The sequence below is a fragment of the Aptenodytes patagonicus genome, chromosome 3 (assembly GCF_965638725.1).
Source record: "Aptenodytes patagonicus chromosome 3, bAptPat1.pri.cur, whole genome shotgun sequence".
Classification (NCBI taxonomy): Eukaryota; Metazoa; Chordata; class Aves; order Sphenisciformes; family Spheniscidae; genus Aptenodytes; species Aptenodytes patagonicus.
The window spans coordinates 58,127,752-58,145,693 of NC_134951.1; positions in this window are offsets into that span (position 1 = coordinate 58,127,752).

A 17,942-nucleotide genomic window follows, 5' to 3' on the forward strand; every position below is an offset into this window, starting at 1 on the left:
AGTCTTGTGAAATCTACAGGACAACATAAATGGGAGTTCATGCCCTGAAGGTCCTTAAATCCAAGGAAGAACTCTGATGTCAGCTTGTTTCTTTTTAATTCTTCATGGTCAGGCATTTTGGAGCTAATCACCTGGTTTATCTTCAGACATATTTACTATACAATATGTGAATTTCAGCGGGGTCGGTATTGGTTCTGTTAACTATGAGAATGGACTGCTACTCAGCTGTGATGACTAAGCCAGCAGTAGGTATCAAGTTCTAGAAATACTGAGAAAATTCCATAAAAAGGAATGGAAGCTTCTATGGTAAGTGTATTAGGCAGTCTGTGTAGCACTATCCATCCTCTCTTTTTTAAGAGGTAAAATCAAAATACTCCTACAGCCCCGAGTGAAACTTCTCTTAGCATCAGGTCAGTTTTCCATAGGGAATAAGAATAAACAGTACTATGTATTGTTTGTATACCTATTTTCCCCATAAAATTCTCACCTAAGGTGACAAGCTGGCTATGGCTCTGGCATCACTTGCTGACAAATCTGAAAATGGACTAGGTCCACTTCCGTGGCTAATGTGACTTGCTTGTTGTGCTCGTGTACCCAGCAGGGGAGTCTGCTTAAGCCTTTCGGTAGGTTTGTTCTGAACTGCGCATTAGAAGTTTGAATGGGAGTCTGCAGCAGACAAGAAAGAAGATGAAGTGGAGCTGCACTACAGTATCTCAAAACTGAGATCACTAAGTAGATACATTAGCTAAATGGTCTTTATCGTGGAATGTCCTATTCGAGTTACATTCCTATTGTTGGAAGTAATTTGAAATTGAAAGTCTTTATAGCAGCATTTGGACAAAGCAGTATCTTTAGAGCTGTATTACTGGAGACAAACAATATTGCAGCCTTCTGCCCTGCAGGCTGTAGAACTGTTGGACACTTCATTCTGGAAGTGTTTCTTCCCCTTCCCCCTTCAAAATGAGTCTGGCTTTATCTCCTTCAGGATAGGCATGTCACTAGAAGGGGAAACTTTTGCTTTTAAAAGGGAATTGCCAGATTTGAAATGAAGGTTTGCTTCTTTGTGAAACAGTGCATTTTAACTGTTGTACCTTGATGTAATGTTATAAAGCAGATTGCATAAACTCTTAGCTGCAGTTTTTTGTCATACTAAGATCAGACTGCAGTTACACGAGAGTGCTGTGGTCTACTTTATCTCGTAAAAGAGAAAGGGATGTTTAATCAATTAACTAATGGCTTTGATCAAATAACATTCCACATGAGCTGGAACGCTCAGAGTACAGTTGGCTGCCTCTTGCAGACTGGTCTCTGATGTTTGCCAGTTACTGTATCGCAGAGAAGATGAACAGTCGTGCAATGTTTCCTGGGTGCTGTCATTGCCGTAGGAAAGTTTTCTCCCTGAATGTGAAGTTTACCTTTTTTTGTGAGGAGCGGATAGCCTGTGGGAGGGTATCTTGAGTACTGAAATTTATCTGTAATATGAATTTTGTTTCATTAAAATGTAAGGTTGTGTTTAAGTTACCATATGTAAGTGTTACTGTGTCACTGAAGCCGTTCTGGTGCTGGCAGTAAAGATATAAAATGGGAAAAGCTTAGTTTAGTCCTCAAAAGTAATCTATTTTTTATATTTGTATCAAACTGCCAAAGAATACTTCTAATAGCTGAGCTCCCCTCAGTCCTCAAACTTCTGCATATCTCAACTAAAAAGACTTGTTTTATACTGGATACAGATCTCGAGGTCTAGGATTTGTCTATGGAGGGATGCTTAATGAAACTAAAATGATTAGTTCAGCTGCATTTGATTCAACTTAATCAAATCTCTTCTGATGGCTAGTTTAATTGTGAATTAAGTGTTCCTCCTGGAATTAATGTAATTGAACTAATCCACATATCACTTAGTTGGGATTATTTTACTGTCCCTGTGTGGGCAATCTTCAGTGAGCTGTGCCAAATGCACTGTGCATATCCACAACTTGATCTCTGAATGTATGTCATTGCAGTTAGCGCCTTTCCCCGACTTGTTCTCTGTGAAGGTCTGTGGTATAGCTGTAGTCTCTGGGTACCTGTACATAATGTGTAAAACAAGTTTTTATGATTAGGGAATCAATTTATTGAACTTTATTATTGAAAGTTAAATCTGAATCTGTAAAACAAGAAATAAATAAAAGACTATAATCTTTCTACAGGCTATGGTGATACATGAATACTTCTGCAGGTTTGACTGGGGAGATGTAGCCTTATTCGTATTGCTACACCGCTCTGGGAAAGTAGAGAACTTCAAACGGCATGCTCTTTTGCGCTCCTCTTAAATTGCTTCCTGTATTGGGAGAACTGGGCAAATTTTTGTATCTACCACTTCCAACTTCTTAGAAGCTCTTACGAAAGCTTTTACAGTAAAGCATTTACCATAAAAATACCTCTTCGATAGTCCTGGGAACTTGCTAAACTTGTTCCTGGCTACTAAAAAGCTTGCTTCCTCTCCCTGCTGCTGAGTCAGTCCTGAACCATGAGACCATGAGCTGAGCTGGGCTGGGCCTCCTGCCAACTCTGTGGTTTGGAACAGGGCGAAGTGAGGGTGTGGTGCAGGAGAAACCTCCGCATCTGAGCGATGTCTGGGTGCTGAGCATGACCTATTTTGACTGGGGAAGCTAGTGTTCAGGCAAGTTCTGAAAAAGCGGTGGGGGTCGAGGTGGGTAACAGGCTGACCATGAGCCAGCAGTCTCCCAGGAAGAGTGTTGCTAGTAGGTCAAGGGAGGTGACCTTTTCTACTCGGATCTGGAGTGCTGGGTCCAGTTCTGGGCTTCCTTGGTACAAGAGAGACAGGGACTTACTGGAGCTAGTCCAGCAAAAGGCCGTGATGATGATTAAGGAATGGAGCATCTGTTGTACAAGGAGAGGCTGAGAGCGGGGACTGCTCAGCCTGGAGAAGAGAAGGCTCAGGAGGGATCTTACCAATCCGTGTAAATGTACGATGGAGGGGGAGTAAAACCAGCCAGACTTCTCAGTGGTGCTTAGTGGCAGATTGAGAGGCGATGGGCACAAATTGAAATACAGGAGAATCCATTTAAATGTCAGAAAAACCTTTTCTGGTGAGAGTGGTCAAACAGTGGAGCAGGTTGCCCAGAAAGGTTGTGGAGTCTCCTTCAAAACCTGACTGGACGCATGGGGGGTGGGGTGGGTGTTGGACTAGATCACCTCCGGAGGTGCCTTCCAACCTCAGCTCTGCTGTGAAATGGAAAACTTGAGGTAGACGAGTTATTTTACAGAGAAGGGGGGTTACGGCAAATAGTCTGCTGTGGCCGGAGTTCAGCATATGGCACTTCCGTGCTCACTTTAACTGGAGGGAATATACTTTACTTTAATCTGGAGGGAAGCGATAGGCGGTGGAGCACTACTGCGACTGGTTGGCACGCTCCACTCACAACAGTGAAAGAGCATGCTGGGCACAGACAGTGGCGAGTTTTCAGTAAGCTTGCAAATTAACACTTGGGTCTCAAAAATCCCAACTGTTGACAGAAAAACTGTATTCTTTGCTCAGTTATTTTGTGATAGAGATTTTTCTGCGTTGTCTGTTACCACATCCTGCAGGTTTTTTTTCCTTCCTTCCCCAGTGCTGCTGGCACTCTGTTTCCTTAGACGTGCAAGCTCCTGGTAAGAAAACTGTCACGTTATTGAAAGTAACTCTTTGGCATACCCTAGATGATACCAAAACTTTGTTACCGTGCAGTTCGGTGGACAGTGAGTGTAAAGGAACTTGTACGGCTTTTCACCAAATTGGCTTACACCTAGCTTCGCGCTTGTCAGCATTAAACTGGCTCTTGAAAAGCTGTTTGGGTGTGTCTGGTGCATTTTGAGTTACTACTTGCGCAGATGCAACCTGCCTGTGAAGGTTAATAGCAGTTTCCAAACTGGAGCTGGCTCTAGAGCAGCGTTAGTATGGTGCTGCTGCTACCTCAGCCGGTTTTTAATAGAGTCAGCGAAGGTGGCTTGGTGCAGTTAATTTGTAACTTCAATACCAAAGAATATTAGAGCTGCCTGTATGGTGGAAAATTCACCTTCACTTGCCCCAGTGTAAGTGAGAGCCCCCACTCACAGTAACTACTACTCTTTTAACAAATTATTCAAGTTTCTGCATCTTTCCTCTTCTTTTTCCCCTTCCAGTGGCGCACGGTAGTTGATGTCTAGTAAAGGAACTAGATGAGATTCTCAAATAGTCGCTTTGCAGCAGGGAATTTGGGGACGGGGCCAATAACACAGCTGTTACGGGAAATAGGCCTACAAAGCAGTTCTTGAAATTATAGTGATTTTTAGGACGTCTTGTTATGAACGTGCATTGAGCAGCTGTACAGCATAGCATGCTGCATTGAGTGAAGACTGGTAAGCAAGTAGAATGGAAAGGCCATTCTTTTTAGAGGAAAGTATATTCTTGCACACTTGCATCTGTAAGTGCTTTCTAAAGTCCTTCACAAAAATTGCAAGAAAAAATAACCTGCTGGTTGGATTTCCTGTGTGTTTCGTGAATTCAGCTTGTGTGTGAAATCATAACTGCCCTGAATAGCCCCAAGTGTTGTACAAAATAAGGACGTTTTTAAGCATAGATTAGACATTTTTTGTCTTTACAGTTGAATTAATGGTGCACTATTAACCATGTTTATTCATTGGCACTGAAAGGTAGGTACACCTATAAAAACCGAAGGCTAAGTGCAGATAGTTTTAGCCCCTGTCTGCTGATCCCGATGTACTAGCTGCCTTGCATGTAGGCTTTGCCCCGCGCTGCCAGCCGGGACTGTGCCGCCCAGCCAGCACCTTTGGCAGGAGGAGCACTGGGGACACGAGGACAGGCGCTCTGCTTCGGCGTGCTGGCTTCCACGCTGCTGTCCTCCCTGGGGTCGCAGCCCCCCCAGTGCTCTGCTCACTGGGCACTTTCTTGGAAAGAGGTTCTCGCTGCTGCTTCCGAGCACTTAATGCAACAGCAGCAGCTTTGGCTCAGGAGCGAGGAAGGAAATGGAGAGTAAGGCTGAACTGTAGCCCATCCTATGCAAAACTTTCCAACTAGTCTTGCTGTGAAGGTTACCATTTGTCCAATTTTCACCACACCGTGAATGACTGTAAACAACTTCCAGCTGTCTTCTAGGAGCTGTTACTTTGATAAGCTTGAAATGCTAAAGCAAATGAATCAAAGGCTACGCTTTAAACCCTTACACAACTTTTTTTCCTCAGATCTGCCGAATTAAAAGGGAGAGAGACTTGCAAGCCCTTCCTCTGCTGTATGTTTGTCTGTGTTAAATGATGCAAGACCTCCCTGAATTCTGTTGAATCACTGCTGAGAGCCGTAGGATTATTCCTTAATTGCATCCAAAACAACTTTTTTAGATGATTAATAATATTATATATTATACAGAAGCATGCCTCAACCTTAACTTTGAAGCGCTTCACAAATTAATGTTTAATGAAACCGTTCGCTTTGAGGTTTTTGCTGTACTTTCTAACTGGCTGAATACAAACACAAGCCAGGCCTCTTTCATCTCCCTGACAAGCCTTGCTGCTTTAATACAGCGTATTTTCTTCGACCGTGTGCAGCCAGTCAGTTTTCAGTACTGTTGTTTTCTACACATATCTCCCTGGCCTGCAAGAATACTGCCTCCCCCCCCAAAAAAAAACCAAACACAGCAGAAGACCCTAATGGATTGATCATATAGAAAACATATTTTTAGGGGAATGTTTAGTTGAACTAAACATGACTAGTACAACAGTTTTGTAACATAGTTCACATTGTAAACATTAGAAGCCCAGTAGCTGATAAACTGAAACAAAACATTTGTCTCACTCCTCGGCTGCAGGTGTTTGTTGTAATTTTAATGGAAAATTTCTCTCCGAGTCAGCTATCAAAGTTAAAAGCTTCCCATTAGACTTTGTATTCTATAATTCTGCAAAAGTTGCCACTTTGTTGGCAGGATGTCTATTTTCTTGCGAGCATAAAGGTGTCTGCAAATACCATTTCAAAGGGGCCCTCTCTCTAAATCTGGCAGTGCAAGGATGTTTTTGTTAAACTGATGTCATGAGTCGTTCTGCAACTTACAGTATTTAAAATTGAAATCCAAATAAAATCTCCTCTTCCTATGACAACGGAGCAGTCACACTGTTGGAATCAGGATCCCAGGAGGACATATTGGCATTATAGAAATAACAATATCTTACACAGAATTAAGTACTGTGCTGGCCCCAATTCTTGGTAGTGTGGTGGCGTTGAAAGAAAGCAGAGTAAGATGGTGATGACAATTACAGAATTGCAGGAAAATGTTATTCAGGAGGAGGAGGATGGCTGGAGATGACCTAGTCCAACCTGAGGTTCAGGTTTTCTCTGTCCTTTTCCAGCGTTCCGTCCCTGCAAAGTCTCGCTTGCAGAGCTGGGCTGCTGTAATTCAGCACCCTGAACCGGCAGCTTTCCGGTGTGAAAGAAAACTCAGGAAGGTTTCAGAGACGAGGCCGAGTGTTTTGCCGTGGACACTGTCAGATCAAGACTGTCAGAGACTTCTGGGGTTGGAAAGGAAGCGTCGAGGTCTGGGGAGCTGCCCTAGCAGAAACCCCTCTTGTTTGGACAGAAGCGACTCCTGGTCCCCTGTATCTTTCAGAGCTGAAGCTTTGATTTTCACAGACTCAACTTGCAAATTTTATGAGTAGCTGTCGTGGTTTAACCCCAGCCGGCAACTGAGCACCACACGGCTGCTCAGTCACTCCCTGCTGGTGGGATGGGGGAGAGAATCGGAAGGGTAAAAGTGAGAAAACTCGTGGGTTGAGATAAAGACAGTTTAATAGGTAAAGCAAAAGCTGCGCACGCAAGCAAAGCAAAACAAGGAATTCATTCACCACTTCCCATCAGCAGGCAGGTGTTCAGCCATCTCCAGGAAAGCAGGGCTCCATCACGCCTAACGGTTACTTGGGAAGACAAACGCCATCGCTCTGAGCACCCCTCCCTTCCTTCTTCTTCCCCCAGCTTTATATGCTGAGCATGACGTCATATGGTGTGGAATATCCCTTTGGACAGTTGGGGTCAGCTGTCCCGGCTGTGCCCCCTCCCACCTTCTGGTGCACCCCCAGCCTACTCGCTGGTGGGGTGGTGTGAGAAGCAGAAAAGGCCTTGACTCTGCGTAAGCACTGCTCAGCAGTAACCAAAACATCCCTGTGTTATCAACACTGTTTCCAGCACAAATCCGAAACACAGCCCCATACAAGCTACTATGAAGAACATTAACTCTGTCCCAGCCAAAACCAGCACAGTAGCTTATATATTTTAAAGTAGTTTTAACTGATCAAAGTATCTGTAATTTCCTTCACATATCAACCGACAACCCATGCAGCCTGTCTCAGGAGCTCGCTGGTGAACGCTATGTGTGCTGCATGTCAGCTGCAGGGTGGGCTCAGCTCATTGCCCAACCCATTGCTTCGGCACCAGGGACGGTGGCACAGGACTGGCAGGACTTTGCCCCATGCTGTCGAGCAATGCCAAGACCATTTCCTACCCCTTGGCTTCATTACTGAAACCCTGTTCAGTCTGCATGAGCCTCTCTGTGTAAGTATATTCTGGAGGCATGAAACAGCATGTCTGATGATGATCACTGCCTTGCAATTCTCTCCGTGTAGCTGCTTCTGACCATGTTTTATTTAGCTGGCTGGCTACGGCCATCTCTGCCCTGAAAGCCTGCAGCCTCCTCCAGCTCAAAGCAATTCCAGACACTCCTCTGAAGGTTGTGTTGACTTAGTTCTCTGACTGCTTGTGCCCAGGAAGGAGCTGGGCATAGCCTGGCTGGTCCACCTCAGGGGGAAGGCTGAGGTGAGGGTGGTGCCTGCCAGCGCAGCATCAAGGAGCCCTTCATGGCTACACCATGTCTCCCAGCCACAGCTCCCCTCCCCACAACCGCCTGTCGCCTTGTCCTCACCGCTGCAAAACCCCACTTCTCCTGTATGGGCAGGAAGCCTCCACCTGGCCCTGCACGTCCCTCCTGCTCCCACATGACTCAAACCCACTTGACAAGAGAACGTGCTGAGGACCAGCTTCTCTCCTTGGAGGCCCCCTCATCCTGCAGTGTCCCCCCGTGCAGGTGGAGGCACGGGGGGACGCTTCTTTCCACGCGGCAGGCTCCCAGCAGCAGCCTGTGGTACCGCAGCTGCAGCCCTCGCTAGTAAGGCTTTCAAGTTCTCGATCTCCAAATCAAGAAGTCTATCCTCATTAAGGAGCATCTTTTTTTTTTCCCCGAAATAAATTAAAAGTTGGCTTACTTTGAAAGTGAGTGTGTGGTTTTTTTCATAGTGAATCTTTAAAATAGGTGGAATGTGTGGGAGGTGACAGCAATGCTGGAAGATGAAGTTTTAGGGAGGGTTCTTTTCAATGGAAAGAAGAAATAAATTTCTGTTTATGCGTCATCTCTAGTATGAATTTAAAAGCGCATAGGAATGGGAGTAAAAAGATAAAACTTCTTATACTGACACCAGCTCAGCTGTATTGCATACATTGTGTATGTGCAAAACGATCTGATTAATGCCACAACGGTTGAGCAATATAATAATATAATCAGTTTAGTACTGCTGAGATTTATTGCTTCCTGCTCTCTCTCATTTTACTGGTGGTGGCATTTAAATCCTAGTACACTGACATTGTGTTTACCCAGTTTATCCTACATTTTTATTGTGACCAGGTCAAATTAATCCATCTTTCCTACAGCAGAAGCAAGCCCTGTCATTGTTACTGCAGGTGACACTGTTTACAGGGTCTTTTGCCTTCACAAGGCGTGTACAGAGATGGGAACAACCGTTGCAACTGTTGTTTGCGTTGCGTGCAAGCTTGTGCAGCTTGCGGAGAAGGTTGTGGAGACCTGCAGGTACCAGAGACAGCAGCTTTCTGCACGAGAGTTTGGCATGTACATTCAGAGACCTTGACCACACTTCTGCTGGCATTGTGCTAGCGACCACAAACCTGAAATAAGCTTGCTTTTAATTTCTGCTCTTTTTAGTGTCTGTGAAAGTGCTGGTTTTCTAGGGGACCAGGGAAGTGGAAGTCACTTCGCACACCAAGCTCCTCACAGTTGTTAGGTTGTCCTATGTATGGACTTAGAAGTAAATTAATTGTCTAGGTAATCAGTGAAACAGCTGCTAAAGCCTTGCTAAAAGTAATTGTAAATATCTGAGTCAGTGGACAGCAAAGTTGCAACCCCAGCCGTAATCCAAAAGCATTACTTTTAGCTCTTAAGGCGCTCTGCCCCACTTCCCAGCACTTGCTATTTGCCCTGCTGTGCTGTAAACACAGAGAGGGCAGGGGTAACCTACCAGGGCAGAGTTATATATGAGGATATCTTCACAAGAAAGGAACTATCAGCTCTGAAAAATAAGTGCAAGCTTTTAGGAAGCTCCTTGTACGTGATGTTCACAGCCCTCGGCAAGCCACAAATGCATTACAGTAACAGCTCTGTTAAACTACTGAAAGCTAACTATCAGGAAAAAGAGGGCATCCAAGTCTGAGGATCACTTACTTACATTTTTTTCATAAAGTTAACTGTTTCTCATAGTGTATTAAGGAGGCAAAAGAGAAATGGGGGGCCCATGGGAGACCTGCCGTGGCTTCAGGACAGAGCTGTATGCTGTATCTCAGATGCCAGCATTCAGAGGTGATGCTAAGCACAGCATGGACAGATACAACACCACAGCTGAGGGCAGGGCAGGGCCGCTCAGCCCCACCACACTCATCACCCCGCTGCCTTCCTCAGCCCTCTTTGCAGCCCAGACCCGGGAGCAGTGGGAGCGCCAAGCCCTGTACCTGCCACCCCTCCTCACTGGCTCCTCTCTACAGCTCATCCGCAGTGTCAGCAGAGCACATCCGCAGAGCTGTGCTCTCTGGCTGCCCTCTGGCAATGTGTGGCAGGTCAGGTTTTGGCCCCCCCAGCTGAAAAAGCCTCTGCTAACAGAGGGCATGAAGCAGGCTGAGCACAGATTCCCCCACAACTGCGCTTTTAGCAAACATGCGAGGCAAATAGCCAGCTCTGATGATGTGCGATGCTCCAAAACGTGCAGAGCTCCCAAAAACCAGAAAGGCTGTTTTTCTGTATTGATTTATCACAGAACCTTTCTTTACATTATACCAAGAGCTGATTTTATTATAGCATCTTAAAAAGCCCTGGAAATGTAGTACAACTCCACGTTTTGGCTATACCAGGAGATCTTTTTTTCCCTGCAGTATGCAGCTAAAACCGTTCTTAGAAAGGGGCAAATGCTATTTAGGCAAAGCTCACCCACTTCAAGCACTGTGCCAAAATCTGTCTGAGCCATCACAACCCCTACTGCTCACTGTGGTGGTGTTTGTGGTGTGAGGGCCAGGTTTATCCATCTTTTCCATTTTTTAGGAGCTTGCCAATGTAGCTGTGCCCATTCTAATCACAATTTCAGCTCACCTTGGTGTTGGTTCCTATTGCTTTCAACAACAGCCTCCTGCATCTTTAGGCACCTAAAGATGTTGCACATCTGATCCCAAACCTTGGTACAATGAATAGAAATGGGTCTGCTTGTAACAAAACTTGTCTTCTTGTTTGCATTTTTCACCATCTTAAGAACAGAATCTCCTTCGGTATCAGTACCTGTAAGTGTATTAGATATATTTTTGCAGGAGAAATATAAGAAAGAGTTGTCATGCTTTTGCAGCTGGAGTCCCATTTCCTCACACTGCATCCACAGTACTAACAGGGTGGCGGAAACTGCTTGATGGCCTCGGGCTGCCACCTTCCGACCCGGCATCCCTCAAAGCACAACGTGTGCCTGGGGGAGCAACCAGCCTGTTGTTCCCAGGAGTACCAGAGCCACTGCCTGTGCTCCGTGGGCACGGTTTCTGCGTGGAGCAGAAGTGCAACCCTGGCTGCAAGCCTGAGGCTTAATGCGTCCTGCAGGCACAGGCACAGTAAATCTCTGTGATGTTTCATGGAAGCATCACACCCATTTCTATCGCCTAGGGACAGTGCCTGGTTTGAATTACTGCGCGGTAGCTCTAGGGAGGAGGTCACTGGTCCAGAAAAAACAGACCGATGGTGGAGGTGCCCAAATTCTGCTTGGACAAAGTATCCAGAAGAAAAAAGAGGGCATATTTGGGAAACCTGCATGGGTAGCCCCAGAGTTACTGTATCCCAAAAGTTGAGCTCTTCCTTTGACCTGAGGAAAACGTCTCCTCTTCAAGCCCTTTTTTGGTCAGCATTTTGCTGACCAATGTGGAAGAATCAATTCCACCTTCAATTACTGTTTTGCAAACAACTAACAACTAGAAAATATAGGTCACCAGCTCTTTTACAGTAAGACATCCACCACCAGATAGCATCAGCTTTGACATTAAGTCAGTGAATGAGAGACATAACCGACTCTTACTCATTTTTATTACAGTAGTAATAAAGTTGGCTCGGGTAACTCAAATCTCCACGGCCAGAACATACCATCTGACAACAAGCCCACGAGCGACCTATCATAACATTATTCTGACCTTAAATCGTTCACAATCTTACGCTTCAGGGCATCATATCAGCTTATCTTGATCATTACACCTCTTGAATTGGGAATCTATTAAATGTTGTCTGATCTCTCTAATCTGTAGTACGCCGTTTATTTTTATGCAGGAAATGAAGACTGCAGCATGATTGTATCATCCTGCACCTTCAATTTCCTCTGTATACAAATACTGAATAAATACTGCTGCTTTGATCTGTTTAGAACAATACTTTCCACAAATACATGTTTATTTTCAGTGGCCTAGCCTAGTTCTCCAGGTGAAAAAAAGGCTGCAGTTTTATTGTCACAGAATTGCAATATTCCTAAACAGTGTGGTAAATTGTTGTGTAGGGGGTTTTGGGTCCTTTTTTTTAGAAAATTGCTTTGAATATTTGCTTTGATATGTTAAAGTACATCATATGTCAAGCAAAACCCCAGCTTTCTAAGAAAGCACATTTGTGAAGAAAGAAGTGCTAAGGTTGAAGGAGTTAATACGAACATAGGGGGCATCAGCACCCCTCTAAAAAGAGGAAATTCTAGGAAGGCTGTTGAAAACTAATTGAGCTGTAGTATGCTGAGAAAAAAGGAGCATTCAAAATTAAAATCTCCGGTATAAATCCGTACCATTTTTTAATGCACAAGATTCTGCCGATTCCATGTTCAGCCAGAAAAAGCATAAACCAGAAGATACAAATATTTAGATGGGAGACTTCTGTTATCTGACCTTAAGGAAGAAGCAAACGGCTGCAAAGCATCCACTGCTGCTCCGGAGGGAGCAGGATCTCTGCAGAGGTGGCTCCGAAGGTTACGGTATTGTCAGGCTGAAAGCAGCAAAGTGGAAAGCAAGAAAAGGGAAGAATAATATCATATTGATTCCAGATCATGTTTGGTTGGTTGGTTGGTTTTTATATATATCTTTTTAGCAGCAGACCGGTGCTGAAAGTCCACCTGGAGCTGTCCTGTGGGAACAAGACATTACATGTGTGAGCTTAATTAATCATCTCTAGGCTTTTGCAGTCAAACTCCCCTGTTCTAGGGGAGAGTGTCCAGTCCCCAGACTATTAAAAAGCAAGTCTGGCTTCCTCTTCCTTTTGTCTTTAAAGCCTCTTTTGTTGTTTGCAGGCTGATAGAAGAAAGTGGCTTGCAAAGGGATGGAGCAGGTTTTTTAACATCAGAAACAAGGACAACAGGAGGACATCTTATGCTGCAGAATCTGCAAGCACGCAAAAAATGAAAGGTAGTGATATTAAAAAGAAAAAAAGAAGGAGCAGGTTCAAAGCAAATTGATCAGTAACTTTTTTTTTAACAACAAACAATTGTGAGTGGGGATGGATATAGCAAGGTGTTAAGTTTGGAGAAAAGTCAGAAAGTTAAATAACAAAAGAATGAAAGTTTTCTGGCCACACAGAATCTGCAGGTCTAGTACATCCCCCCCCATAAATAAATAAAGTGGGAGAAAACCCTAAAAGGCAAGTTTTTTCCATGACTAGTGCATAATGCTATTTTTTATGTTCAGCACAATGCCGATCTGGCATCCAAAAAACCCTCACTTGCAAAATTGAACTGCCAAGACCTACTCATGCTCTCAGGGACCCAGCCTGAAATAAATACGATTTTTTAAAAAGTGCTGAGCATCTTCTTCCAGAAACTCAGGCCTTTTGGGACAGTCAACATTACTGACCGCTTTTCAAAATTTTGTGTAAACCCTTGGCTGTCCTTAGCACAGTACCTTTACACTGCCCAGACTGACAGCAAACCTGATACCACAAGCATCAGGGTGCTTTGGACAACTTTCCTTCTCCAAGGAGCTGCCAGCTTTGGATACTGCTACTACAGCTCCTGCAGTTTAGTACTCGGCCAAGTGCACCTGAGCAGGGAATCTGCAGATTCTCCGTTTTGGTCAACGAAGGGTCGCAATAGTAAAATACAAGGAAAAATAAAAGATTCCATAAATGTAGCAGATTTCAAAGCTGTGGAGAATACACTGGGTCTACAAGGAAGCTTGGGAAATGCCTTTAGCTTCTGAACAAATATACGAGTTATTCTTCCTAGGATGTATTTTCTAGTGCATTTGCACCCGGTTGGCGGTGATTTTGCTACACCAATCTGCCTTTCCGATGCTCAGAAACATCCTGCAGGTGACTGTTCAGAAGCTATTCCCACAGCAGCAGGCTGGTTTGTCTCCGTACCCTCTCAGAAATACCCAAACCAGCCCAGGCAGCACAGGCTGTGCATTACAAACCTGTCACTAGAGCAGGTATGGCAGAGAGAGAGCTGACAATGCCAAATGTCTATAGGATTTTGAAGAAGGAAAATCACAGAAGAAAAATCACAGAAAAAACCGTTGAGATCTGTTAAATGCAAAGAAAACACCTTTAACTCAGGGGCTGAGCTCGGAGACTGGGAGAGACCGCATACTGTCACCTGGGTCTTATGCTCTTCCCTAGTCATCTGCTGCAGGCCACTGCCAGAGGCGACATACTGGACTATCTCGGGTCTGACCCAGGAGGGCCATTTTCAGGTTCTTATTATAGCAAACCTAGAAATCTCCTTAAGCCTATTAAACCTTTGTCTTGAAAGACCTGGCATATGGTGCTGACATACTCTGCCCCTCAACAGCCAGAAGAGCATCTCAAGCTGTAGCTTACGGAGTTGGGAACATCCTGAAGGCTTTTTGAGTATTTTATTCAATGAGGACAATCCTATCCTCAGTGACTAAACATTTGGCTAATGCCTTGTTTTCAAAGGTGCTTGTTGAGAGCACATTATGTTTCCAACATGGGATGAGAGCTCATTAGCCATTTGTTATTTTGACCATAGAGACCGAAGTTAACATTTGCACAAGAGAGCGATGTCAGCTGGATAACAGCTGGATCGTTTGGGATGGAGCAGATACAGACTGGCTCCTTCAACAACCGCTTCCCAGGTCCACACATGCCTTCTTGAGTTTTGATAAGATGTGGAAGTTTTCATATAAAAAGTAATATTGGGTTTGGCTGTTATCTGGGCTCCGCTGGGAAAAAAAAAAATCGATTTTTAGCTCTATTTGAAATTATGTTAAGAAATTTATCAGCGTCCCTTTCCACTTGAACCTCTTGAATTGAGGCAACAGAGGAAGGAAACTTAAAAAAATACAGGAAGCTTTGAGCATTATTTAGGAAAGAGCAGCAGCCAAAATTAATATCCATGTACCTGAGACACTTGATTATATTGTATTTCTTATGCTGTATAATTTTGCCTCTAAGCTCCCTTCCTCACCTTTCCTTCCATCTGCATTAAGCAAAAATTTAGTATAAATGTTTCTAGGAAGTACAGCTCTGACAGATGTTCAAGTGATAAATATTTGCAGTCAGGGTAATTTGCAAAACCAGTGTCATTTTGTTGATATAGGATCTTTCTGTATTTCGTATTTTTGTGCAAACACGTAACTCTGGGAAATAAATTTGTCTTAATCAAAGCAAAAAGTAATTAAAAGGATTGTAGCCGAAACTGCTGGTGTTGCTTCTGAATGTCACAGAAATGGGATTTCAAGCAAGGCATGCTGCTTTTCAAATGCAATTATATACAAAATTGATTGAAAATTTCTATGTTTGAAATGATATATATAATGGCAAGCATGCACGCTACTTTAATTTACCACAAAAACTAGCAAAGCAGAAAGGAGAAGAATTATATAGCTAAAGCAGACAAAGACAAACATTGAAAGAGACGAGAAGGCAAAAGACTGCCTTTTAGAAACAGTGCTCTAAAGCCAGGAAGACTTAACAACAACTTGCACATGGAGGAATTGCTGAAACACACCCACGTATTAGGAGATGGGATCACCGCTGCAGTGCAATTCCCAGGGCACCTTCCAGGCCAGCCAAGCTGCAAATGATGCAAAAAGGAGGTTGCTTTTACTTTGCCATTTTTTCACTTTTTTCTTAAACTTATTCTTGAAAAAAATGGGGGGGTGGGGGGGGGAGAGAGAGCAATATATGTTTATAGTCTTCCTTATAAGAAATAATTCACCCCTGCCTAGACGGGGTTTTTTCATTGCTTTTAACCCTCCAGACCTGGTTCTAGGTTAAGTAGGAGTGGTTTACACCAGCTAAGATTTGGGCAGAGAAATTTTACCTAAGCTGCTGGCTGAAACCTCCTGTGGACCCTGTTCATCACCATTGGGAACACTTCTGTGCACCAGAACTGAAAAGGCAAGGAGCCTTTCTTTCCAACTTTTTAAGTTTTAAAAATCTCTCTTCCTTTGGGTCTATTTGCTTCTGAAAAAGCAATGACTGGTGGATTCAGGCTGTGGGGAAAACAAAACGTGTTCTTCACCTTTTCCTTGCCAAAGTGCTTGCGTTTAAGTGTGCCAGGCCACACAGGCAGAAAACCTCCGTGTCCCAAGGGAAGCAATCCTGCCTCTGCTGTGGGAGGGCTTCCCAGGTAATGGAAATGAATTAAAGCCACCTCAAAGGTCTAGAAAAATTTGTATTCCTGGCTGCTTTACCACAGCAAACAGCACATTTCCCGCCTGACACATCTGAAATGCTATGTGAAGCGTGGGGAGGAGAGAAGCATGCGGTGACAGTGCCTGAACCCTCAGCAGGCACCGCATTTTTAGCGGGAGAGAGGAAAATGTTGTGGAAAGGACAATGCTGGCAGCGCTCTTATCTACGGCTTTCCTCTTGGCCTCTGCTCAGGGAGAGCGGGCAGGGCCCGAATTACTTTGCAGACTATGGCTGGCGGGGGAAAGACAACAAGGAGTGGTGAGAGCTCCAGTTTTCATTATAGGACCCCATGTTACTGCAGGAGAAAGGTGACCCCTTGGAGGAGCTGTGAGCAGGCCCACCCCAGCCCTCCCTCTGCCTGAGGCTGTCCCACGGCAGGTAGGGAACAAGGGGAGCCACGGCTCCCTCAGGGCAGGCCGCAGAGGACAATCCCCCTCTTCCCAGGTTTGCCAGCCCCTGGCCCCATTGCTCCCCCCGGGGCCTGGCTGCTTCTGGGGCTGTCCCACCTCACCCCAGGGCTGCAGTGCTTTTCTTCCTCTCCCTTTCACCCGCCGCCGGCCGCCCTCCTCAGCGTTACTCCCAGACACCTCTCATCTGTCGGCATTCCCCAAGCTCTTGAGCAACAGTGTGCCTTTGAGAAGGAAAAAGAAACCTTCTATTTTACTTGGGTGCCCGCTATTATTTTAATGAAGGAGTCTAATCTTGCTATGCAGCCGCATGTAGGGCCGAGGACTGCACCTTCTGGTGGGTATCTTACGGAAAGGGGAAGAATACTCACATCCCTTCCTTTAAGCAATATTTTGTCCAGGCCTTCACTTACCCCATAGTCCTGAGAGTGCTGGGAAAATAAGAACATTTTATTAATAACATCTACAGCACGGCTGTGCTTACAGGTCATATCCTATGCCGGGGCTACACACATATACTTAGCCAACACTGAGAGTCTGAAAGACAAAACAGAGCAAAACAGGACACGAGACCCATTATTCTAGAAAGGACACACCACTTCTTCTCCAGCGCCGAGCCGTGCACCCCTGCCCGGGCATGCCCTGCTCGCAGCTTGTCCTGTGGGAAGGGGAGCATTAGAGGAATGCCTTGGGGGACCAAGACAAGTTTGCATGAATCTTGATCAGCTTGGCTGCTCCTAATTTGGGGGAAAGTTGTCAAAAATAGAAAGGAAGGAAAATCTACTCCTTGTATCTTGTTAACCGAAAAGAGAGAATGTGTTTGGTGACTCAGTTCTCGGATGAACTCAATTTTTTCTGTCTTGTGAGGACCTAGAGCTTTCAATAGCTTCCTGGCAATAACCTCAAAGTATGATGGTATTTGTAAAGACCGCTTCCCTTATTTGCTTTTCCTTCCCATCTTTGAAAGGAAAATCTTGTGGTGTTTGTTTGCAATGCAGAGATTATTTGTCCACACAGGTTAAATCTTTGAATGCAGCCAGCACTTGTTCAGTACACGATTTTTGCACACGTGCAATCGATGAACTCTTTTCATAATAGCCTCCCTTCATTTTAGCCTTCTTGATCACACTAAATCAGAATAACATCCCTGATATAAATACAGTGGGCACCTATTCTAAATTAAAAGCATTCTAACCAGGGGTTCTCATTCACACCCTGATTTCTCCTGCAACTCAGCCTGCTAAAAATTGGAAGTGTTCAAGTCACGGCAATGCAAGAGGGTTTTCCAGTCCCAGATCAAGTGCCGGCACTGTTTCGGCAGAGCTTTAGTCCCCCCAGGTTGGTGAGTGGAAGTGGAGTTATTTTCAAGATAATATTGTAATGGTGTCATTGAGAGTGAAAGCACTGAAATAATCTGAGGATGATGGTAAGCCTAAATTTTATTCTTGTTGACATTCAGGCAGTGAAAGCACTGCTTTGTTTTTTTTTTTTTTACCTTTTTTTTTTCAGAATTAGACAAAGAAAACAAATT